Raw genomic sequence first — 24558 nt, 5'->3', positions numbered from 1 at the left:
GTGTTACTATGGTGAATCATTAAAGCCCTTCTGGTCAATAACAAATTTCAATATGAGAATACCCCTCTGGCATAGTTTTATTATGAGAACAGTTTCTTGAGCAGCTCACTTAGACGGAGGGAAAGTGTACTAGGTTGGTATTTTTGAAGAGCTCAGTGCAAATCCTTTTTTGGATCTAAATACAATTAACAGGCCTAATGTAGGCTTAATTGTTCCACACCACAAAAGTCCTTCTCGATTTGGCATGCTGAAACATTCTGTGGCAGAGAGATCCGTAACTCCAATAGCACGAGATTGTTGTAATTCAGGATTTAGACAATTGAGTAGATCATTGGTGGGGGAAACTTGCTCAGCACCCACCTACACTATATCTGGCTTAAAAGAATTTTATTAGCGTCTTGCAGTCATGAATACCAAAGTTACTCACATACACAATAAACAGCTAAAGTTCATAAAAGTATACAGGACTCTTGTGTAGGATACTTATCAGGAGAGATAGGCCCAATATACAAAAAATCAGGGGTGATATCCTGGCCCTACTGGAGTCAGTGGGACTTTTGCCATTGACTTCAGTTGGGCTAGGACTGCACCCCAGATCTGTATCCAGAACCACACTTCCCCAAATTTCAGGGATGTTCAGAGCAGTAATAATTATTTAGTCCAATACAAGATGAGATCTAGGTGCAACATTTAAATCCAGATCTGGATCCAAAATTCTTCCTAATTCAGGGTTGTTAGGACTGAATCAAAACCCTCGATCCACTCTCTAATCATAACAGACTGCAATATGTTGTACTAGTAATATACATATAAAAATCAAATTGTGCTTTATTTTGGTGTGTAAAGTCAAATGATGGGAACTTTCAGCTTAAGTTCATCTCATGCTGCAAAGTTCCTGACTTGTTTCTGTCATTGTACAATGAAGCCAGTTAGTATCCACAAGGAGCTTCTGTCGCAGTGAACAGTAAAGGCATAATTTCTAATACATATTTGTTATTTGAAAAACAAATGTCAACCAACAAATTTATGTCAGGTGTGATTGTAGGATAGCACCGTGAATGCCATTGTCACTTATCAATGGCTAGTCCCAAACCGTGCTACTTCAGCTGGGATGTTTCTGACTACCCAGTCCCACCAGTTCAAGAAACTGCCCTTGTTTATCATTTATAGCAGACATTGGTGATTTCAGAAGTGCCCTGGAAGGCCTTGTGCTAGGTGCTCCTTTGACCAGCTGTAGCAGGGTGGTCACCCCACTCCTGCCCTGACAGGCTTAAAACAGCCCTGGGAGAGGGCTGTGGGGGGGGGGAAAGCTGGGCTGATTGGGGGAAGCAGCCTCAGGTGGCCCCAATCAGGCCACAGCTGGCCCTATAAGAGAGCTGAGGGCCAGACACTCAGAGACATTCTCTCTCTAGCTATCTGAGAGAGAAGGACCCGGCTGCCTGGGAGCTGAGAAGGGTACCTAGAGTAAAACAGTGCTGGGGAAGGGCAGAGGGAGCTGGGGGCTCCAGCCTAGCAAAACCCCAGGCTGCAGGTCTAGTTAAAAGCCTTCAAAAGGGTAGTGGGGCTGCAGAGAGACAGCCCAGAGATAGGCAAAGGCAGCAGGTCCTAACCCCATTGCCGATGATGAGTGGTTTGCAGTCTGCCCCACAGAGTGGGGGCTAGATGATGACTGGTAGTAGCCACTGAGGCAAGATGGGGCTAGAGGGTTGGGGGGTTCCCCTGTGAGGGGACACCCAGAGACAGCAGGTTGCTGTTGGGGGCAGAACCCTGAAGTGGAGGGGCACTGGGTCTGGGAGGGACATGGGGCGGGGGGCAGCGACGGGCGAGCCACTGGCCTGCAGAGACACTCTGGGCTGTTAAGAGCTAATTCCAAGATGACCAGCAGGAGGTGCTGTACCAGTGAGTTGTCACCCCACTACACCAGCCCAAAGGAATCTGGAGTGTATTTGAGAATTAAGACACCGGCAGCAGTGAACTGAGCAGAAACAAGAATCCCATTCTAGAAATAGAAATGACAAATAAGAGACCAAGTGGGTAATAAAGCTGCTTTAGAGAAGTGAGGAGATCAGAGGTAGGCAATTGTGGTATTTGCTTACAGCACTAGAAAAGATCTCATCTGTCTATTTTGCCAGATCTAGACACAGGTTTTGTACAAGTATAATTATTTTGGTTAGGGGTGTAATTTTTTACAAAGTGGTTATACCAATACAATATCTAGTGTTATACTGGTATAGAGGTGCCTTAGGCCTGGTCTACACTATGACTTTAGGTTGAATCTAGCAGCGTTGCCTCGATTTAAACCTGGACCCATCCACACGACGAAGCCTTTTTTTTTCAACTTAAAGGGCTCTTTAAATCCATTTCTTTATTCCACCTCCGATGAGGGGATTAGCACTGAAATTGGCCTTGCCGGGTCAAATTTGGGAGAGTGTGGACGCAATTCAACGGTATTGGCCTCCAGGAGCTATCCCGGAGTGCTCCATTGTGACCGCTCTGGACAGCGCTCTCAACTCAGATGCACTGGCCAGGTAGACAGGAAAAGGCCCGTGAACTTTTGAATTTCATTTCCTGTTTGGTCAGCGTGTTTGCAGAGCTCATCAGCATGATGTGCACATTGTTGGGGCACGTTGCCCAGCCCGTACTTTGTGAGACGTGTATGACCATGTCCCTCTCGTCACCGCACTGCCATTGCCTCCTCACCTGGTTTTGCGCAAAACAATCGTCTGCCGTTGCTCTGATAGAAGGAAGGATGACTGATGACATGGCTTACAGGGAATTAAAATCAACAAAAAGGGTGGCTGTGCATCAAGGTGAAACACAAACAACTGTCACACAGAATGGCCCCTCAAGGACTGAATTCAAAACCCTGGGTTTAGTAGGCCATTGATGTCACAAAACAAATCGGGTCAATTTCTTGTTCTGATCCATCTATCTTTTACATCTTAGGCTGGCAGCAGATGGTGCAGTACGACTGCAAGCCATCATCATCTCCTCGGTGCTCGGCAGAAGATGCTGCATTACGATTGCTAGCCATCATCATCTCCTGGCTGCTCACCAGAACACGGTGCAGTATGAGTGCTAGCCATCGTCATCTCCTGGGTGCTCAGCAGAAGATGGGAATGACCTGGCTGAGTCACTCCCATGTCTGCCCAGGCACCCCTGACCGATCTCACCGAGGTTGGCTAAAAAAGCACCCAGGAATATGACGACAATAGCTACCAATTGTAATGCACCGTCTGCTGCCAAAAGGCAATGAGCTGCTGCTGTGTAGCAATGCAGTCCCACATCTGCCAGCACGCAGGAGACGTACGGTGACGGTGAGCTGAGTGGGCTCCATGCTTGCCATGGAATGGCGTCTGCTCAGGTAACCCAGGAAAAAAAAGGCGCGAAACGATTGTCTGCCATTGCTTTCATGGAGGAGGAGAGGGAGGGGGGGGCCTGATGACATGTACCCAGAACCACCCGCGACACTGTTTTTGCCCCATCAGGCATTGGGATCTCAACCCAGAATCCCAGTGAACAATGGAGACTGTGGGAACTGTGGGATAGCTACTCACAGCTACCCACAGTGCAATTCTCCAGAAGTCGATGCTAGCCTCGGTACTGTGGACGCAGTCCACCGACTTAATACACTTAGAGCATTTTGTGTGGGGACACACACAATAGACTGTATAAAAACAATTTCTAAAAAACCAACTTCTATAAATTAGACCTAATTTCGTAGTGTAGACATACCCTTATTCTTCTCCCCAAACAGGAATAGTTGTACTAGTATAAAGATCCTTTATACTGACATAATTGTATCTATTCCAGGGGAGTTGTACTGCTTTAATTATATTCTTATAGCTAAAGCAGTACAATTGTTATGTGTAGACAAAGCCTTAGTTATTATCTGTAGGCTTGTTAATTTTCTGGGTGTTTGAGGCCTTGCCTCTAGGTGGCAGATCAAGAATAATATTTCACACACTTCTTTTGATAGTCTATTCCCAGAATGTTTGAACACAATTCTTAGACTACATATATGCATTTAAACTTTCTTGGCAGGACTGATAGTTTGCCTTGGAATCGAGTGTCATGAAGGTGAAAGCAGTGTGTGTGTGTAACATTATATTGTTTTATAGCAAGTTGAATACTGAATGTAGATGACAGCTAAGTATAGATCAATGGGGGGGACATTTAAAAATCTCACCACCTAGTTTATTATATGGCAATTATTGCTGGAATTAGTCTAGTGCAACTGATTCTTCTGCAGAATAACTACATTGAAGTTACTCTGGATACCACTATAATTGAGATGAGAACCTAGCTTCTCTGCTCTGACATTAATGTATGTCATTTTCTATCACCATAGCTCTCAACTCTCCAACACTCAAACTGATTAACCTGGGCCTTTTTTATATATGAGTAAGATCCAAAATGAGGGCTATAATGGAATGGAAGCGTGAATTGATAGGGAGCTCTTGTCTTTAGTGGTGTAATGTTTTCTATGACCTGGTTTCAAGATTTTTGCCTTTCTGATGTCAATAACTGACAGAAATAAAGAGCGAGTCAACTACTTCTCTAGGGGACAGAGGAAAATGTGAATCTCAGTTGAGGCTCAGTTTAACCTACTGCATCTTCAGGATGACTAAATGCCATATAGTTTTAATGCTGGATATAGTATGTAGATATAGTGGTCCATACTCATCTGGAATGAATTTGGCCCAGTATTTCTGGCAACCTTTACAAACAACTATACCAATTCACCTAAAAAAGCTCAGTTGTATCACTCAGTAGCATCCTATGCATCATTTGTGCACACTCATATCTTCAAATGAGCTTGTGCTGCTCCAGAACTAGTCTTACATGAGGGCTTGAAGTAGCCCTGGCTTCATAATAGGTGGACAGCAGGAACACAAGGTCCATCACAGAGGCTCCTCATTAAGGACTAAAGTCTGCCTACTTCTCCTCTGTGTCATGGAAAGCTTCAGATGCAGCAGAACCAGTGGCTATCTAGGAGGACGGAGTTTATGGAGGTCACTAAGGGATTTGCACTCACTATGGTGTGGAGCTCATTTCTGTGGGGATATCCCCTTTCTTCTTGTGCAGCAGGGTTTGGGTGGGAACAGGAATGAGCCAGATAAGAATTAGGAGTGGGACTAAATAATCCACTGCTATGGAGTTTGACTCTGCAGCCGGAGAGTGGTTACAACCAGAGTGGTTGCAACTAGACAGCCTTTGAATGACTCAATGAAGGAGAGATCATTTTGGTTTCAGGCAGGAAAAGGGAGCCTAGAGAACCAGTCACAAAAGCTGCAAACACTAGTACCAATGTAGGTATCAGGGGCTAAGAACCATAAACTCAGAGTTGTGTTGCTGTTTTCATTCATATGCTGATATTTCAAGAAAAGTGGTTAAAGGGGAAGAATAATGTAACTTAAAGCTTTTTAAATAAATAGAGGGAAAGGAGCATAGAATTCCTGTGAATGAATAGGTAGTCCTCAGCTGCTGCTTGCACATACATACTGGCAACAGAAGTTTCAATTAAACATTCTAATTAGAGCTTAGCACAACGTTACTCCAATTTTATGAGCATATCAGCCACATTGCCAAGAGCCACACACATTTTAGTTAAGAGGACATTAAAGCATGTTGAGTAGCTACTTATTGAAGAGCCACAAGTGGCTTCTGAACAGTGAAATAAAAGACACTTCAAAGAGATTTAGGTCTTTTAAAAACTCTATTCAATGCGCTGTCCTGAGAATTGAAATCTTGAGTTTTAAAATGTAACACTTAGCTCCCAGGAATCCTGATCATGCCAGGGCATGAGTGCCCTTCTCTAATGGAAGTGAAAATGCTTGGTACCTTGCAGTACTGGGGTCATGATTAGTCTAATTATTTTCACTTCTCTATACGTTGGAAGAGCATCCTCTTTAGGTTCGAAATGCATTTGACGGGCCCAAAGTAGGCTTTATTTTTCCACTCCATAAAAGCCCTACTCAGCTCACTATAGAGCAAATGGCCTGGCACTTTCTCTGTTTCTGGCAAAGCATTTAATACCAACCAGTCACTTTTAGGAAGTCAAATTAAGTTACATTCTTTTTCTCATTCTTACTTTGTTAGCAGCCTGCACCCTACACTATCATTTATGCTCTAGCATCAAAAGAAACACCCACTATGGAAGAAGAGCATTTCAAGTCTGCTGCAGTAGGTTTCCATAAACCAGAGCCCTGACAATCCTTTCCATTCAACCCAATGACACCCGCTGTGTCAGCACTGTAAGGACACTGGACAGGATTGTGAAATCTGTTCCTTATTGTTGTTGCTGTAAAGTCCACAGCCAGATAACAAGACTAAGAGCTAATTCACAAGCCAGTTTCTCAAGAGCTATTCAGTAATTTCCCCTCCCCCCATCCCGCCCCATCATATGAATGCACTCACTCAATGAAGCATCTCTTGCCAGTAATCTTGGCCTATCTCCAGCTGCATTTCTCTCTTAGTGATTTTTCTTATCCTCTGTTTGTGGTCTGTAATCCTGGTTATCTTGTACACAGAGCCCTAGCAAGAAAATAAGTTTTCCCTAAATTTGAACAGTCCAATTAAAATAAATTAATACAAATAATTAAAAGGCCCAGGGTCACTGTGAAATAATCAGACTGAAGAGGAGAGAAGTCTAAACAACTTCTCTTTCCCTGTATCAAAAGAAAATACATAAAAACTTGCAAGATAAAACTGAAATTGTGCAAAAGATGTGAGCAGGATCCCCAGTTGAGTTGTCACATCTCATTCCCAGTGGGATCCTGCAGTCTATTTTATTGGGATTTATTATGTTTATTTTTATGCTCACAATACAGATCATCCAAGGCTTGGTAATATTGAACAGATACCATCCACAGTGTCTCTGTAGCCAGTGTATAAACACAAAGCTGCAGACTCCCAGACTCCAGCCTTCTTGCTTTTCAAGGGAGGGAGGAGGAGTAGGTGTGCCTGAGTGGGAAAATCCACATAATACAATGAAAGAGAAGAGAAGCTGGAAGAAGTAATTGTGCTATAGGATTACCTTGTGTATGCACAATTGAGACACAAGGTAAAAATCTAGCTGACCCCACCCCCATCCCACATCTAGTATCAGCACAATAGACTTTTAATGTGCACAAAGGATGTTCTTGACAAGCTATTTGGGCAATGCTTTTTCTCCCAATAACTATGCTAAAGGTATTGGTTTCAGACCATGTAACGGGGGTCCCAGGGAGCCATGCTGAGGTTGCTCAATTAGGGTGAACTGCAAAGAATGGGGTAGACAATCCCCAAAGCTGGTGAATATTCCAATACTTAGATTTAGCAAGCCAGCATAAAACAGCTTCTATAATACCTCACAGGTTACCCAGAAGCTAAGAACACAGTTCCCTTAAAGCAACCCAGCCTTAGGCCCCTACCCAGACAGCCAAGTCAAATGTGATGAGGATTACTGAAAATTTTATTCATCCTATAAGAAAATTCTACCAATCCCAAAAGATCAGACACATTACCTCTCAGATTAATGAATATTTCAGATCTTATCCAAATACATGCTTACAGACAATCCTTATTATCTAAACTAAAGTTTTATTCAAAAGAAAAGAGAAAGAGTACTGGTTAAAAGATCAGTATACATACTGACATGCATACAGTTCTGAGATCAGATTCATAGTAGTTGCAAAGAGTTCTTTCAGAATTAATCCATAGGTTATAGTCCAATGTTCATATTCAGGTGATCCAGATAGAACTGGAGATCTCAGCCTTACAACTTAAGCTTCCCCTGCATGAAGCATCAAGCAGATCTGAGGTAAAAAGGATCAGGACCCAAGGGTTTTTATACAGTTTCAGGCCTTCTTTTGACACTTGGAGTCCTTAGGAAAACAATAGGCAATCATGGAGACTTCATAGTAGATCTATTTTCTAAGCATCACCGGTAATTGGCTACAGGAGTTAACATAAGGCAATTGCCTGTTTTCCACCATTCGTAGATGATTTGCTATACATTTCAAAGAGGGATGAATACAGTGATTTCACTCTTTTTACAGTTCATTTAGATGTTAGGATCTCCTTTTGATCTCTGAATTAACAGAATACAGCATAGACAGGGACTGCTCGATTACATTGTTAACCTCTAATAATATATATGTAAACAAAACCACAAACATTATCTACTAATATGTCCCTAAAGATTGAATCTGGGTCAATTAGCCTGAAAGCTGCTTAACCCTTTCTGGCCATTTGTCACAGACCATTTTTTATCCTATCCCATGGAGGACATGCAAAAAGCAGCCCAGGATAAACAAGGATAGAAAAGTGTTGTTCATGCCTTAAGCAATGTTTTATGGCACAGGAATTATTCAAATTCCGTTTGTATTAACAGTGACCAATTGTTGTATAGCAATTTGTCATTCACTCTCTAAGCAAGTTTCTGAAGAAGAAAACATCCTATGATTTTAGTGATCCCTGTTTGACATGACTGCTGGACTATAAGATCTTGCACACATCAAGGATTTTCTGAAATCCTCCCACCATCCCTCTGCCATCAGTGCAGCTCCACCAGTGATAGCAGTATAAATGGGATGACAGTGTTTTAACCATCATATCATCTAGATTTGCTCACAGCACAGTTTGATGTCATGGTGGCAAAAATGCCTGCTTACACCATGCTTACACCTTTGCTAACACCAGTGGAGCTGCTCTAGGACTAGAGGAATAGTCAGAAATTTTGAAAAATTCTCACTGCTCATCCACACAGATAAGTTGTACCCCTTGAACAATACCAGCATAGTCAAAGTGGTACAACATTCCCCCCTGCTCACCTCCTAGCATGGACACAGTTATACTGGTATAAAAGTGTTTTCATTGGTTACATTATTCCTTATTGAAATACGCTTAAGTCCTTGCCCTATTACACCATTCATAATGTGATTAAATAATTGAGATTTATGTAGTAACAATTTAGAATCAGAGTCATAGAAGTGTAGGGCTGGAAGGGACTTCAAGAGGTCATTTAGTCCAGCCCTCTGCACTGAGGCAGGACCAAGTATACTACTATATACTATACTGAGGTGAGCCATCTGGGCATCTGGCATACTGCAGTGAGAATATGAAGCTTGTACAGTATATTCATGCAGTTATAATAAATTTGTGCAAATGTTCTAAAGACCTTGGAGATGGTACAAATCTTACCTCTTCCTCTGTAACCAAGGAGGGGCTTGCCTGGAATGGATTTTAATCAAAGCATTTCCACTGGGTAGAAAAGGGCAAGACTTGAGTGCCAAGACCACATCACCTGCATATCACATGGAGCCCTGTTCTGTAGGGATTACTCCTCGAATGAGGTTTGGGGGACAGGACAGGGGACACTAGGGTTTGGGCTTTTAGATCTTCTGCTATGCAGACTCTACCAGTCATTAATTCTCCCTAGAAAGCATAAGCAATTGCAGCTTCAGAACTTTGTTCCCAACCTGAGACTTTGAGGGTTAATTCATTTCTCCTTCATCTGTGGAAGTCCTCTGTATAAAGCTTGGCTACATGCTGAAGGAATTTGCTCTTGGACCACTGCAGTGAGCAAAAGTGAAATTCAGTTAAAGACTCCCTTTACAGCCATCTTTCTTTCTCCATCATATCCTCTCTTCCCCTTCTCTGTCATAAAACACTACCTAGGGGAGCACAGTTCAGCACCTGGTGGCACCAGCAGAGCCAAGAAGAGAAGCATCAGTGAGTTAATTTAAAATCTAAAGACTGGCTTCAAGATAAATAGCTATATAAATTGAATATAACCATAATGTATATTTGGGCTTTTTTTTTTTTTTTTTTTTTTACGTCTGATAGCAATACCCTTGGTTTATACTTACCAACTAAGTATGACATCATCTATGGAAGTGAAAGTCACTCCATGACATAGAGATAATACATTCCTTTGGAGTCCGAAGGTTTAAAGCTCAATGCTTAATCTCAAATTCTATGTTAGTGATAGTGAGTCCAGAGTCTAGCTTCAGTCAATAGGATGTAGAACTCAACCAAAGCCACTTGGAACATACCATATTTGAGGGACATGTCAGGTCAGAATTGGCTTTAGATTTTGTAAAAAGGTTTTTAAAAAATTAAGATCAATAGATTTGTTTCCATGATTTATTAACATTTCAGCCGAAACATCTAAAATATATGTTAACATATGCTTTTGGAATCCAAACCATTGGTTTATTGTGTTAGTGTATCAGAATTGCAATGTGAAAGTGACTAGAAGTTGACAGTAAAAAGAAATGAACTAACTAGCTTGTTTTCACTCTCCAAGCTGAATGATATGCAAAGGGATAGTGAAAAAATAAGACCTTTTTCAGGCTTAATACTGAAAACTGTTAATAATGTTATTATATAATAATGATTAATGTTAATAAAATAATAATGTTGTGGTTAATGCACTGCACTGAGGGCAGGAAGTCCGAGTTCACGTCTCACTTCTTCCACAGACTTCCTATTTGACTGTGGGCACCTAATTTAGCACAAAATTTTCATAAACCATCATTAATTTTAATTATTTTTGGATGCCCATTTTGAGACCATGAGGGCCTGATTCTCTGTTGCTCCAGTCCTATACTTTGCTCAGAAAAATGGTGGGAGAGGTGCTTTTGCACTTCTTCTATTCTTGGGGCAACTGGAGGCTCTGGGCTGCTGTAATTTATATTTTGGCTGGAATAGAAGCCTTTAGTAGATGAGAATACCACACAATGTATTCTGGCCATACCCCTCCCAAGTGGGTGTGTCACTTGGACACTGCATGCAAAACATTACCATGTCATTTCTGCTTGATTTTTTTGTCTCCTTGCTGAATTTAGCAACTGAAGATTGCAGGGAGGGACACTGGTTTTTGCTCCCTCAATTTAGGTGAGAAACTAGAGAGAACAGTCTTGAAAATGCAGAATCAAAAGGGTTAATCTACCACTGGGGCAGCGGTGAAAATAAGCCGGTACAGTCAGGTACAGCATACTGGCAAGAGCCATTACACCACCGACCGTACATGCAGTGGACTGCTTCCTCAGGCCTTTAAATGGCCGCCAGAACCCCACTGCCGGAACCTTGGGGTAGCAGTGGCAGCCTGAGGCTCCGGTGGTGATTTAAAGGTGGGGATTTAAAGGCCCTGCCTCTTTTGGTTGAGGCCTCACCCCCCTGCCCAGGACTCTGGCTTACTGGTATATTCTTTAAGTTACGTTCACCCCAGTGACTGGGGTGAATATGTAGTATTCCCTCTTGATCATACAGTTCTGGTCATGCTGTATGTCAAGCTCTGTCCTCTGGATTAATGGCTTCTTTATTTAAAAGTATTCTATATAACTTGTTATTGTGTTATCAAAACAGTTCATAATGTCCCTTTAAGGTAGAGAAGTCTTCTTATCTCCATTTTATAGATGGGGAAATGGAGACACCACTTATGTAAACTGTCATTCAAGAAGCCTGTGGTAGAGATAGGAATAGAACTCAGGTACCCTGCCTCCTTGTACTGTGCCTAAAGCACAATACAAACCTCCCTTTTGCCTTTCTGAGGAGGATGAAGGTGGCTGCTATCTAGGGCATGCTGAGTCAGGTATGGTGATTTGTACTCTGAGAAAAATACAACTACAAGTAGAAATGTAGGAAATGGGCAACATTTTCTGTGAAATGTAATATGCAGGTGATCAGTTTCATTTCAGACCTTTTGCATCTCAAAAAATTAATTTTATTACACAATTTGGTATCAAAAACAGGTGAGTATTAAAATTCCAGATCTGAAGCCCCGTTTTGCTGGACACGCATCCCCTTTCAGAGTGAAAATTTAGAGACAGATTGCAAATTGTTTTGGGTGAAATGGGCTGTTGAGTTCATACATTTGAAACCCGTAATATTTTAATAGTTTGACCTTGCCTAATGAATTTGAAACCCATCTAGAGCTCGACATCCCCGCCCGCCGAATGACGCAATTAAAGCGGGTTGGAGATTTAATCCAGGAGCATATTAATATACTTAAAACCTCCATGGGCATCCATAGCTCTATGGGGACAGAGGAATTGCTTGAGAGAATTATCTCCAGCAAACAGATAGTTAATTCTGTCCAGGTACTTTCTTCTCTTTCCTCCTCCCGCCCTGTCCCTCCCTACTGTGCAACCAAACTCAGCATAGGGGCAAGCACATGCACCTCTACTGCGGAGAAGGGAGGGAGGAAGGCGGGTGCATCGCAACAGCTGTCATCCCTACCATCCTATCCTAACTCTCAGCCTCTACAGTTTAAGCCAATCAGAAAGGCGAAGGGAGGTAGGGCTTTCCAAACGCTAGAGTGAATAAAATACTGAGGGTAGGGTGGGGTCGAGACCTTGACAGACATATGTTTTCCCCAATCACAGTCAGGATTTGCAGTGCGGCAGGCCAATGGGATGTAAGGATGGGCGCGGAGGGCAATGGGGCGGGACTGGTTGTTAGGGGCGGGAGGGGGCGGCCGAGCTGCTTGGTGGCGACCGGCGGCGCGCAAGGGAGGAGGCTCCGGGCGGCAGGTGAGAGCGGCAGGGCCTGAGGAACTGGGAGGGGCCGGTGGGCTCGGGGTGAGGAACGGACCCCAAAGCCGGAGGTGAGAAGGGAGGGTGAGACGGGGGCGCTGAGGGAGGCCCCGAGCCCCGGGAAGGGGCAGGGGTGCCCCGGGGACCGGGAGCTCAGGGCCGGACTCCGAGGCAGGTTGGCCAGAGTCGCTGGGGGAGGTGAGGGCCTGAGCTCCCAAGGGAGAGCGGCGGGGTTGGCTTGAAAACCCGGGGGCGGGGGGCGCATAGGGTTGCGCTCCAGCGCAGGGGGCGAAGCGCCTGATCCTCGGGATGGGGGTGAGCCTGAGGAAAGGGGGGGATCGAAGAGGGAGGGAACGAGAGTCTTGGGGGAGAAGAGGGGCGTTGAGCCCCCTGGAGATAGGGAGGAAGTGGAGGGGGGTGGGAGGGCAGCCGCGGTCTCCGGTCCCCAGGCACCAAACCCATCAGCTTATTTAGAAGAGTTACCCAGTTGGGAGTGTTTCAACTTCCTGATTCACTCTCCTAGGGTTGCCTGGCACTTGGCTTTCTTTTAGGCCCTGAGTTCTGCCCATCTCTAGGCTGGGGGGGCTTTCCAGCAAGATTACCCAGGGGGGCGCCTCTTAGGGTTTGTGCTTATTATGCCCGGCACTCACAGTGTGTGGTGTCTGTGTGAAATGTTTCTGGATTCTGAGTTTTAGGACTTGGGACTCTGGAGGTCTAGGGTAGGGGGGAGAGAAAAGGCGAGTAACTTGCTTGTGTTTGAATCTAGATGAATACGTTGTTTTTGTTTTGGTTTGGTTTGGGTTTTTTTATTCTCTCTCCCTTTTCCTCTTACTGCGGTTGTGGTTGTAAGAAGTGAGGTTGGAATATGCTTTGATAAATCTGAGATTAAAATCTTCTGGTGAGAGGGATACAAAAATATTGGTGTGTGAGATAATGTAAAACTGACTAGATTTCAAAATGTGTGTCCCCCTGTAAGGGAGAGCATTGCTGTTGACTTCATTAACTCTTTTCTGCCACCTGTTTGTGTGCAAGTAATAAATAGGCTGCAAGTAGTGCAGAATCAAATACAGGGTATTTTTATTTTTAATGCAAAATGCAACAGAAATTGAGGTACAAAGTGCATAATATTTGTGATTTCTTTAAGTACTCTATATTGAAATGAACACCATTTTCTGATGTAATGTCTTTGATTATTAACTAGTTAGCTACTGGAAACTTTGTCAAGGCTTAAATGCAGCTTCTGTTTCAAGGAATTAATTAATTTTTTTGTGGCATTAATGAAAGTGAACAGTCTTGAAGAATGAAAGGATATGTCTCCCTAGCTACAGTTAACATGTCTTGCAGCAGCTGTCATCTAAAACTCTGCTAATCCTCAAGATTTATGTAACCTGCTCATTAATGTTTTATGAAAACTGTAAGGGAGCTTCTGGTTATATTTCTTCTGTTTAATGTGTGCATTGTCATGTTTTCCAAGGTTAATTTCAGTGTCTCTAATTCAGGAACCTAGTGTAGCAAATCTGTCATTTGTTAACTATCTGATTATAACAAATGGTTGCTTAAATGTTTCGTGGTCTTCCTGCTTTTACCTGTCATCAGCACAGAGACAGTTATAATGGGAAACAAGTTCATACAGTCCAGCTACAATGTTATTCTGGGTATTGCTTATAGCATAAAATGTAAACTTAAATGGGTTAACCGACTTACCAGAGAAAAGCAGCACTCTTGTTACTTTTCCCACTCAAAATAGGTTATCCATCCCTTCATTTATTGGCCATTCTCTGTGGAAACTGTCAAAGAAGCATTTGAATGATATCAAATCATGTGAACAAAATTTAAACAAGTTGAATTAGGAGTGGGAGATCAATCATCCTTGAACAGTTTTGCTTATCTCCTCCTATATTGAACTTTAATCTATAACTGAATAAAATAGTGAAACCTCTGATTTGCAGAACAATGCTATAACAAAACTCAAAGATCACATAACAGAGTGCTTTTTCAAGCATTTAAGTAAGAAATGCAATTAGCATCAAGCACTTCATAGACTCATAAAATATCAGGATTGGAAGGGACCTCAGGAGATCACCTAGTCCAACCCCCTGCTCAAAGCTGGACAAATCCCCATTTTTTTGTTTTGTTTTTTTAAATCCCAGTTCCCTAAATGGCCCCATCAAAGATTGAACTCACAATTTAAACTTGTTTATATTGGCAGTTCCTGCACAAAATACATTTTTCACATTGAGAGTTTTATTTCCTGAACTCTTAGGCCTGGTCTATGCCTAAAACTTAAGTCGACCTAGCTATATTGCTCAGGATTGTGTGATGCAGTTAGGTTGACTTAACCCTCAGTGTTAGCATTTGTCTATACTGCGGCTGGGAGCATGCCTCCTAGCCTAGGTAGAAAGACATTTGCTAGCTCTGTTTGCTATTTTTAGCACTCTAGCTCAGCCTGGACATGGTGGCAGAGACAAGCCATGAACTTGCTCTGCTTGAGCTAGTGCTCTAAAAATAGCTCTGTGGCTGTTGCCTGCAGGATCTAGCTAGCCACCTGATTACAGACCCAGGGGGTTATGTGCTCTTGTACTCTGTTCACTAGCCTGTGTTGCAATGTCCATGCTTTTTTTAGCATGTTAGCTTGACCTTTATACTATTTTTCTTTCTCATCTCTTTTCAATTTAAAGGTGGAAAATGGTGCATCTAAGCTAGAAAGTATCTAGTCCTGTTTTCTAGTCATAGGGTAAACAGCATTCAGATATCTTATTGCCACTATGTCTCAAAAAGGTTTTCATGGTACTATGGTAGCAGTTGCCAACGCCAGGCATTCAAAAATCACATCTGGTCCCTAAAAAAAAATCCTAAGATTGAAATGGCAAATGTTGATATGCCTTCTGGTTTCTGAGCCTTTGGGATTCACTCAAGTTGTGTTTTCAGGCTCTTCTCTACAGTTATGAGAGCTAGAATTTTTTTTTAACCAAAGCTGAAATTCTTGTATAATCACTTGCATTGTGGAGTTAGGGCCTTAAAAACACTCAGTGTTCTGAGTCTTGTGATTAAAACTGCAAGAATTGGCAACACTGTGATGGTGAGATCTCTTGAATCTTGCGTACAGTTGTACTCATTCCATATCCAGCACTGATGCAGTACTGGAAAACCAGTACTTTCCTAATGTAGACAAAGCCTTAATGTAGTCTTCTGCCTTTTTGAAATAGTAGGTTTGCAGAATGTCTGAAGTTCATTTTCAGTCTTCTGTGAAAATCCAGTCAGTTGGAAAAAGGACTCAAGTAAAGTATTTTGAAATATCCCTTTAAATCTGGTAAGTTGTCTTTGGGCACAACCTATGGTCCAGGCAGGTAACAGCCATGTCCATGCTAGGGGACAAAAGTATTTGTGTTAGCTTGTGTAGGTGAATTCTAGGGTTTACCATGACATTCTAACATTAAAACTATAACTGCTTTGTCTGCTAGGATCTTAATGTTTGGTGAAGACAAGACCAGTATGTTTGATCAAACTAGTTCCACAGTGCATCGGGGACCACTTTAGGGCTGAAACTTGTTGCAGTAGAGACAGCCGATGTTAATTAGAAAAGATTTTTCTTCCAGTTTTAACTTCTGACTTGCTTTGATTTCCTGCATGAGACACAGCCCTATTTACTTTAATTGATTCAGAGTTTGTTCTGATAAGTTACTAACACTTGTGAGGTTTCTAGGGGTCATCTGGCATTTCATGGAATCTGGAGAAGCTTGTAACTTTACAGGACTTGCACAGCATACTCTCTGATGTACTCCCTGTTTAGCAGACCTTTAAGTCCATGAAAACATGAGTCAGCTGTCAACAATCTGGGAAAAGCTTTTCATCTTTTATATTTTGTATTCATATGCTGGTCAGCCTTTATCCTTAATATGTAACAGACTGAAGAGTTCTGATGTCTTGGAGTTACCTCGTCTGCAGAAGCTGATTCTGGGCAGTGACTTATGTCCACTCCCTCAGGCCCATTGTTTTGGAGCATTGTGAGTAAAAAAATGTCTGAGGAAGCAGTTTCTGTAGTGGAGGACAAATGCTCTGTACACCAACAACTGATTGGGGTTGCAAATGCCACAGTCTAAATTCTCTTGTTGAAGGTATGAAGCCAAGCAATTATCTTCCTTGAGACTCTAGAGAGGAAACAAACCTTAGTTATTCTAGAGCAATGGTTTTCAATCAGGGGTATGCATACCCCTGGGATTATGCAGAGGTCTTCCAGGAGGTACATGAACTCATCTAGATATTTGCCTAGTTTTACAGTAGGCTAGATAAAAAGCACTAGCAAAATCGGTACAAGTTAAAATTCCATACAGTGACTTGTTTATGCTGCTCTATCTATATACTATACACTGAAATGGAGGTACAATATTTATATTCCAGTAGATTTATTTTACAATTATATGGTTAAAATGAGTAAGTAAGCAATTTTTCAGTAATAGTGTGCTGTGGCACTTTTGTATTTTTATGCCTGATTTTGTAAGCAAGTGGTTTTTAAGTGAGGTACAACTTGGGGTATGCAAGACAAATCAGCCTCCTGAAAGGGGTATAGTAGTCTGGAAAGTTGGAGAGTCACTGTTCTAGAGTATTAAATCTAGGGCATTGCTGGAAAACTGTTTTGGATCTGACTTCAAGGTCAAATTCACCAGTCTTCAGATTACCAGGTGAAATCTAAGTAATTTCAAATCTTAGCCTAAAAGTTTATCAGCAAAAATATATAAAACAGCTCAGAATTGTTCCTAGGTAGCATACCTTTTCTTGAAGAATTAAAGTAGGGATTTTTTGTGTGTTGGGTCCTAAACACAGCCCTTCTCTGTTCACTAATCTGTGTTGGTCTGTATGCCAAGATAATCTATTAAACTGAGCTGTTTTTGTATAATATCCAATTATCTTGGGCTTCCGTGCCAGCTGCGATCTAGAAACCACAAACAACATCATCAGGCAGAAAGAAATTCTATATTGATGGACTGGGCCAGAAGCAATTTCTAGCACATCAGCTAATTGTGACCTCAATGCAACCACTTTTCTTAGTCAAAACAAACTAAATAGATTGAGGGTAGGTGGAGAGAAATGATGCTTTAAAAAAAAAAAGTTAAACAGTCTTAAAGGTGTTAAATTGTTAATCAAGTTAGCCTTGGTTCCATGCTAGGTAGATAACTCTTAAAAATTCCATTTCCCCATATCCACACAGACCCTGAGAGGTTATGACTTCCAAATGCTACATGCCAAGTCAAGAGCAGAGAGAGGTTTGGAACCCAGCTTTTCTCATTCCCTGTGCCTAATCAGTGCTACTGCCTGTTTACACTTGAAAACAAAGCAGTGGTTTTCAACCTATTTTTTGTTTGTGGACCCATAAAATTTTTGAATGGAGGTGCGGACCCCTTTGGAAATCTTAAACATAGTCTAGCTACAGAGGCACAGCTGCAGTGCTTCAGAGTATGCATTACCTATGCCAATGGAAGGGGTTCTCTTCCTGGTGCAGGTAATCCATCTCCCTAAGAGGCGGTACCTAGGTCAGTGGAAGAATTCTTCCATTGACCTAGCACTGTTTACACTAACGGGTTACATCAGCTTAATTATGTCACTTGGGTGTGGATTTTTTGTGCTCCTGAGCGATATAGCAGGGTCAACCTAACTTTTTAGTGTAGGCCAGGCCTGAGTCTTTCCAGTAACAGTTGACAACTTGTAGCTCTGGCTAACCTAGATGCTAAGTGAATTTCTTTGAGGAGTTTTCCTGAGATCAGAGGGAAGATAGCCTGTCTGCAGAGGCATTCTTCCATTCATTTCAAAAGTAAAATTTTGTGTAGAGGCTTAAGAAATTCCTCTCTTCCCACTACAAAGGAATGATACAAAATTGCCTCTTGTTGCACAACTGGTGAGTTGGTTCTTGTAGTAGAGCACTGCAGGAGCTCGACCCTCCTTGAGGGGGAAGGGGAGCCACACCGGCTTGCCTCACTCCTTCGGCCTCAGGCCCGTCCCTTGCTGCGGGGTTGAGCACAAGAGAATAGTACACAAATACACCCCGGCCCTTGGGCGGGGCAACACACACAGTCTAGGCTCAGGCCTTTCAGCAGGGGCTGAGCAACAGGCAAGTGGAGACGGCCTCATCAGGTCAGGGGGAGTCTGCCACCCTTGGAGGGGTGGCAGGGGGAACGTAGGCCCTCCCACTCCACTGCGTTCCAGCCCGGGGCCCTAGCAGCGGTTAACGCTGCTGACAGTGGGGAATCCTGACCGAAGCACACTGCCATTGGCTCAGGCGAGCCTGCAGCTTGACTGGGGTCAGCTGCCCCTGGGCCACTTCCAACCTCCCCCTCACTGGGTACCTGCCCTCTTCCAGCGTCGTCCGGCGCGTCCCAGACCATGGGTTCCTCAGGGTGTCTGGTGTTGGGAGGTCCAGTCCACTCCTCGGGGTACTGGGCGTCGGAAGGTCCGATCCACTCCTCGGGGTACCGGGCGTCGGGAGGTCCAGGCAGCTCCTCCACAGACCGAGCATCGGACTGCTCAGTCGGCTCCTCTCAGTGCTGGCCCCAGGGGAGGTCAGACCAGTACGCCTCCGGGTACCTGGCACGGGGTAGGCTGGGCCCAGCAGGAGCTCAGGCCCTAGCATCTGCTCTCTCTGGCCGCCTCCCTCCAACTGAGCCCTGGGGCCGGGCTTTTGTACTTCCTGTCCCGCCCCTTGGCTTCCGGGGGGGCGAGGACAGGCGACGGGGCCTCTGCCCGTGGCCACACATTCTCTGGCCTATGTCCCTCAGGAGCGCGGGGGAGTGAGGCCCCCTCGCTACAGTTCTGTTTTTGTTAAAAGCTGCAATAGAAACATGAGTTCGAGGGTACTTTCATGTTTTACTTCTGTACCTATTTAATTCATGATAGTATTACTTTTTCCTCAAGATCTTAAAAAAAAAAAAAAAAGGAGTTTAGGTCCCTCGTAGTTGTTTAGCTGTATAGTTTTAACTGTTTTGGACTTTTCTGATATTTGAGCTTACTATCATTAGAATATGTAGGTGAAGCATGTGGCTTGCCAAGTAAGAAACAACTTCCTCAGATCAGGTTGCTATTGACTTTTTGCTACACTCCTTCCCCGCTTCACTTTTGTTCCTCAGAAAGAGCTTGAACTAAGTTCTGTGGAAAAATCACTAAATCAACTGATTCTTTTTTCTCATGCAAACATGATTCGTATGTATTTGACTTGTACTGACTTCTGTGGTTTTGTGGCTGTAGGGTTCAGTATTTCTCACGTAAGGTATTTTTTGGCAGGGGAGGAGGTTGCGTTTGTGGTTTGCTCACTTTTCTTAACTTTGATTTAAAATCCTTTTGAATCACTTTGATGGGCAATATCCTTGGTGTGTTATCATTATATGAGGGTAGATGTGTAGATTTCCTATTGCAGAGTTGCCATGTTTTGTGGCTAACTTGCAAGTCAGCTTTAGAAGACTTTCTGTTCTCTTATCTATTTTTCAATTGTGAGAAGATGTGACAAATGACTTTACTAAACATCAGTAAGTATACTGTAGAAGTAAGTACTTTAGAGAGAATTTATTTTGTTTGTATAGTATGGGAGTATTACTAGTATTTTAGGTTAGAATTCCGTTCATGTTTCTTGTTTCTTTCAAAATATGCGTACAGAAAATTGCATCTGTTTTATGTAGGTAACTATCTGACACATCCAGGGATGAGTTTAGAGACCAAAAATGAACACATACATGAATTCCATATGGTTCTGTAGTTAGTTGTCTAATGACTTATAAGCTGTGTTTGAGTTTAAGCCTCAGTATATGATCAGAATGTACATATTTGGATCATAAATACTACTGTTTGAAGGAAGTCAGTGACTGCAGCATTGCCTTTTGCTGTTATTATTCTAGCAAATGTTTAAGTACTGTTTTTTTTTTTTTTTTAAATTTAGAATTGTGTTTTCCTACTGTACAGGTAGTTGTTTTAGTTTGTTTACATGCTGTCATTGTACCTTTTCATAAACTGGCATCTTCATATACAATTATTTGTCCTGTGAGCTCCAACTATAATTAGATCACTGTTACTTCATCCACTTAAACTGATTTTTATATTTGTAACAGCTTATTTAGAAGCTTTTAACAGGTTGAAAATCACTGCAAAGTAAATGTCAACCAAAGCCTTTTTTTAAAGAGAAACATTGTGCAGTAATATACCATAATCCAATCTTTCTGCTTAACATGGTGGTGTTATATTACAGCATGTTATCCAGAGCACATTTCTGTTAATTTTATTAAGTTGAGTGAAACTACTGACTGCTCATATTTACTAAACCAGGTGTGTCTATCAATATTTAAAAACTGGACAGGTATGCTGATTTTTTTTTAGGTGAGTGTACTTTGAGTACTGAATAAATAATAATTCTTTTCTTGGGTGTACCCACTTCCACAAAGAAGCCCCAGGTAGATTACCAAAGGATGCTTTGTTGTGTTATCCCACAGTCTGTAGTCTCTGGTACAGATCACAGCAGTACTCCGCTGATGCATATATGTCCACTATATATGCATAAAATCTTTTTTTACCAGAGTTTCTTGTGCGTTTATTCCCATTCCTCTTGGAGTAATTTGTCTAGTCAAACCACTTCCTACATTGTCATTCATATGGAAATCTTTTTGTTAGGAAAGTTGTCTGTAAAGATGGATATAAATTAGGTATTTATTGTGTTGTAGTCATCCAGAAATCATCACTTTTATTAAAGTTAACTTTAATACATAAAAGAACTTTCCCAGAGAAGTGGAGAAACATAGTGCCTAACTTGAATGTAGTGGTGCCATGAGAGAGTGGGCCAGTTAAAGTTAGTTTTGCTATCTAAATAAGTTAGAAAAGTTTATTCAAACAGGTGGCCAACCGTATGTATTCCAAGGCTCTCCCAGGCCTTAACATTCTGATTTTTATTACTGTATGCTTATGAGTTTATCTTAGTGGAACTATGATCATAATAATAAAAAAATGTTGCATTCAGGTAAACATCCTGAATAATCATCTCTAACAGGCCTAATTTTCTTCAGCACTGTCATACTTGATCAGATCAAGTACTCTCCCGGTCTGTATACACTTCGGTGTTTGTTAAAACTGAAATTGGAACCTACACTGTGTAATTGGTAAATACAGGCAATATTATAAAGGAAAACTGGAATAACTGAGTACAGCATAGCAGCTCTAGATTAAATATATTGCTGGAATTGAGTATGTATGAGGCCAGACTCTGATCTGACTTTGGGCCTTTAGGCCCCATGGCAATGTGTAAATCAGTGGTTCTCAAGCTTTTGTGCTGGTAACCCTTTTCACAGACAAGCCTCTGAGTGGGACCCCCCCCCCATAAATTAAAAACACTTTTTTTTCGATATTTAACACCATAATAAATGCTGGAGGCAAAGCGGGGTTTGGGGTGGAAGCTGACAGCTTGCGACTCCCTATGTAATAAACTCACAACTCCCTAAGGGGTCCTGACCCCCAATTTGAGAACTGCCGTTGTGAATAGTCTATATTGAATGGGTTAATGGGAAATTTAGACTATTCCTCATTAAACTGAGATATTAGTGTAAACCCACCTAAAACATAAGACACGTCTTCAACATATACATGTTGAGATCATAGGCAAGTACTGCATCATGAGAATTCTTCAGTTTTTCTCTTTGCATTTGAGCAGCCTCAGCACTTCACCATGGATCCAGTTGTAGTAAAGAAAACTCCAGAGGTTGTCTGTGGGTTATGGTGTCCAGGTAATGAAAGGTCACTAGAATTTCTTTCAGTACCAAGACTCAAAATTGCCCAAGGCCTTCCAAGGAAAAATATCAATGCAAAGTGAAAGGTTGTAAGATTAATTTGGTAGAAATTTATTTTAGGTGAAATGGTGGATTTTTTTTTTTAAAAATATTTAAACTGTAAACTCTCTCAGGTAGGGAACATGTCTGTCTGCTGTATGAATGCATAATGCAACAGAAATAATTTTTAACTTTAAAAATGCAAAGTCTGATTCTCAAAAATGACACTTGCTGTTTGAAAACTATTTTTCGATAAAGTTATTGACATGGGCGTGACTGAACTTCTTGACAGTGTCCTCACATGACTGCACACTGTCAGAAGCAGAAAATTAAATTAACATACATTAATTATATTAAAATACTGCTTGTATTCCACTACTCTGTAGATAACGGACTCTTGCTTCTGTGGATATGACACTTACATGCAAGAGAAAAGGTTTTCAAAGTAATCAGGATCCAGACAGACAAGACACTAATGGCTTGTCTACACTAGTGTACTTTGCTCATGCTGAAAAATTTAGTATAGTTTATATCTGCCTTAAGTTTATTTACAATGCCATGTTTTTTAAAAGTAGGAGACAGTGCAGTAAATATGATTTCAAAGAAAGCAGTATTTTTGTTAGTTTCAGATAAATCAAACTGAGTCCGTTCCATGTAAGTGATAAATGAAAGTGCTGATCTATCAGAACTGTTTTGGTGCTGTAGAGCTCAGTCATACCCACTTTCTTCCTAAACCTTCAGTGTGTCTGTGTGATGCCATCACTATAATATCTGAATACCTCTCGAATACTAACCAGTTTAGCCACCCAAAATCCATGTAAACTAAGTGTTCACAGTTTTACAGATGGTTATGATGTGTGCACAGAGGTTAAGAGACATGGTCAAGGTTACACAGTCTTCAACAGAACCAGGGACTGAACCTTGATCTCTTGAGTGTTTCCCTTAACCATGAGACCATTTTTTGTCTCCTGGTTGGTCTTGCCATGGACTGAATTACAAAAGTATAATTTCTGTCTCTCTGAAAGAGATTAGAATGTCACTTTACATATGAGGGAAGGAAGATGAGGTGGGGGGAGGGATAGCTCTGTGGTTTGAGCATTGGCCTGCTAAATCCAGGGTTGTGAGTTCAATCCTTGAGGGGGCCACTTAGGGATCTCGGGCAAAATCAGCACTTGGTCCTGCTAGAGAAGGCAGGGGGCTGGACTTAATGACCTTTCAGGGTCCCTTCCAGTATCTCCATATATTATAAACCAAGAGGTGAGGGAAAGGGAGGGAGTTTCTAAATTGCAGAGAGCTATTTGGGTCTGTTTGTGTCTCCTACTCACAGGAATTTGAGCCATCAGGTGAGACAATCTCAGAAACTAGTGCCTGTGCTTTGCGCTTCCTGCAGTTTACAAACCTGTCTGGGCCACTCAAGTCCACGGAAGAGGTAGGAAACTCTTGGTCTGTAACTTATTAGATGTAGCCCTACTTCCACCTTTGCTTGGCCTCATTAAATATGTTGAGTATTTCATGGGTTCTAGACCTACCCCGTTTGACCTGGTTATTGTTATTGTCTTAGCTTTGTGGAAAGGAATAGAGAATCCTGGTTACTACTAGGAATGTAAATGTTTAAAAAGTTAACCATTTAAACAATTACAAAATATTTTGTTTAAACGGTTAACTGATTAAAGGCCGGCTAGGGCTGCTCCTCCCAGCTGGGGGTTAACGATTAAGGCAGGTTAACCAGTAAGATAATTCTTATGGTTTAAAATTTTACGTCCCTAGTTACTACATGGCTTCTTAGTCTGAGTCAAAATGGTCAAAGGCAGCCTTTGATTTAGGAGAATGGCAAGCTCTGAATATCTTTTTAGGACCTCTCTCAGAAAAACAGCACTGTACAAAAGGATCACTGCACTTACAGGGGTCTTCCACTAACCTATCTAAAGGCCAGGCCTGTAACTTTTTAACAGTCTGGAATTTTCTGTTTTTTTTTTTTCACTTCTGGAGAATATGCACCTGAAGCATCTTTTCTTCTGTCAAGGAAGCTGATGGAATCACCCGTTAAAGGGGTCTCTGGAACATGACTTGTGTATAGTGAATACAGATACCAGTCTGTTGTGGGGACAGGTTCAAGATGTCTAATTCTACAAGGAAAATAATATTCTTTTGGAGAAAAGGATGTACATACGTTAATCAGATTTGAGGCTGAGAGGGGAGATGCTTTAGCCTTAAGAGTCCTTGGTAGAGTAGAGTACTTTAGTTTC

General features: G+C 42.0%; 1 protein-coding gene across 6 annotated transcripts in view; it reads left to right on the top strand.

The window, feature by feature from the left end:
* The first annotated feature begins 12460 nt into the window (after window positions 1–12460).
* The window catches only part of NUMB (NUMB endocytic adaptor protein), a 130362-nt gene continuing 118264 nt past the window's right edge, over window positions 12461–24558 (top strand). For 4 of the 6 annotated variants that reach the window (XM_050957139.1, XM_050957136.1, XM_050957138.1 and 1 more), the window contains exons 1-2: window positions 12468–12521; window positions 23640–23741. The gene's annotated coding sequence lies outside the window, so the exon portion shown is untranslated. Of the gene's footprint in view, window positions 12522–12590; window positions 12700–23639; window positions 23742–24558 lie in introns of those variants that run through there. The other 2 variants (XM_050957132.1, XM_050957135.1) reach the window with 2 other exon arrangements.

The sequence above is a fragment of the Gopherus flavomarginatus genome, chromosome 5, assembly GCF_025201925.1.
Source record: "Gopherus flavomarginatus isolate rGopFla2 chromosome 5, rGopFla2.mat.asm, whole genome shotgun sequence".
NCBI classification, from domain to species: Eukaryota; Metazoa; Chordata; order Testudines; family Testudinidae; genus Gopherus; species Gopherus flavomarginatus.
Note: the sequence above shows the minus strand (reverse complement) of the source record. Positions and strands in the feature narration are given on the sequence as shown.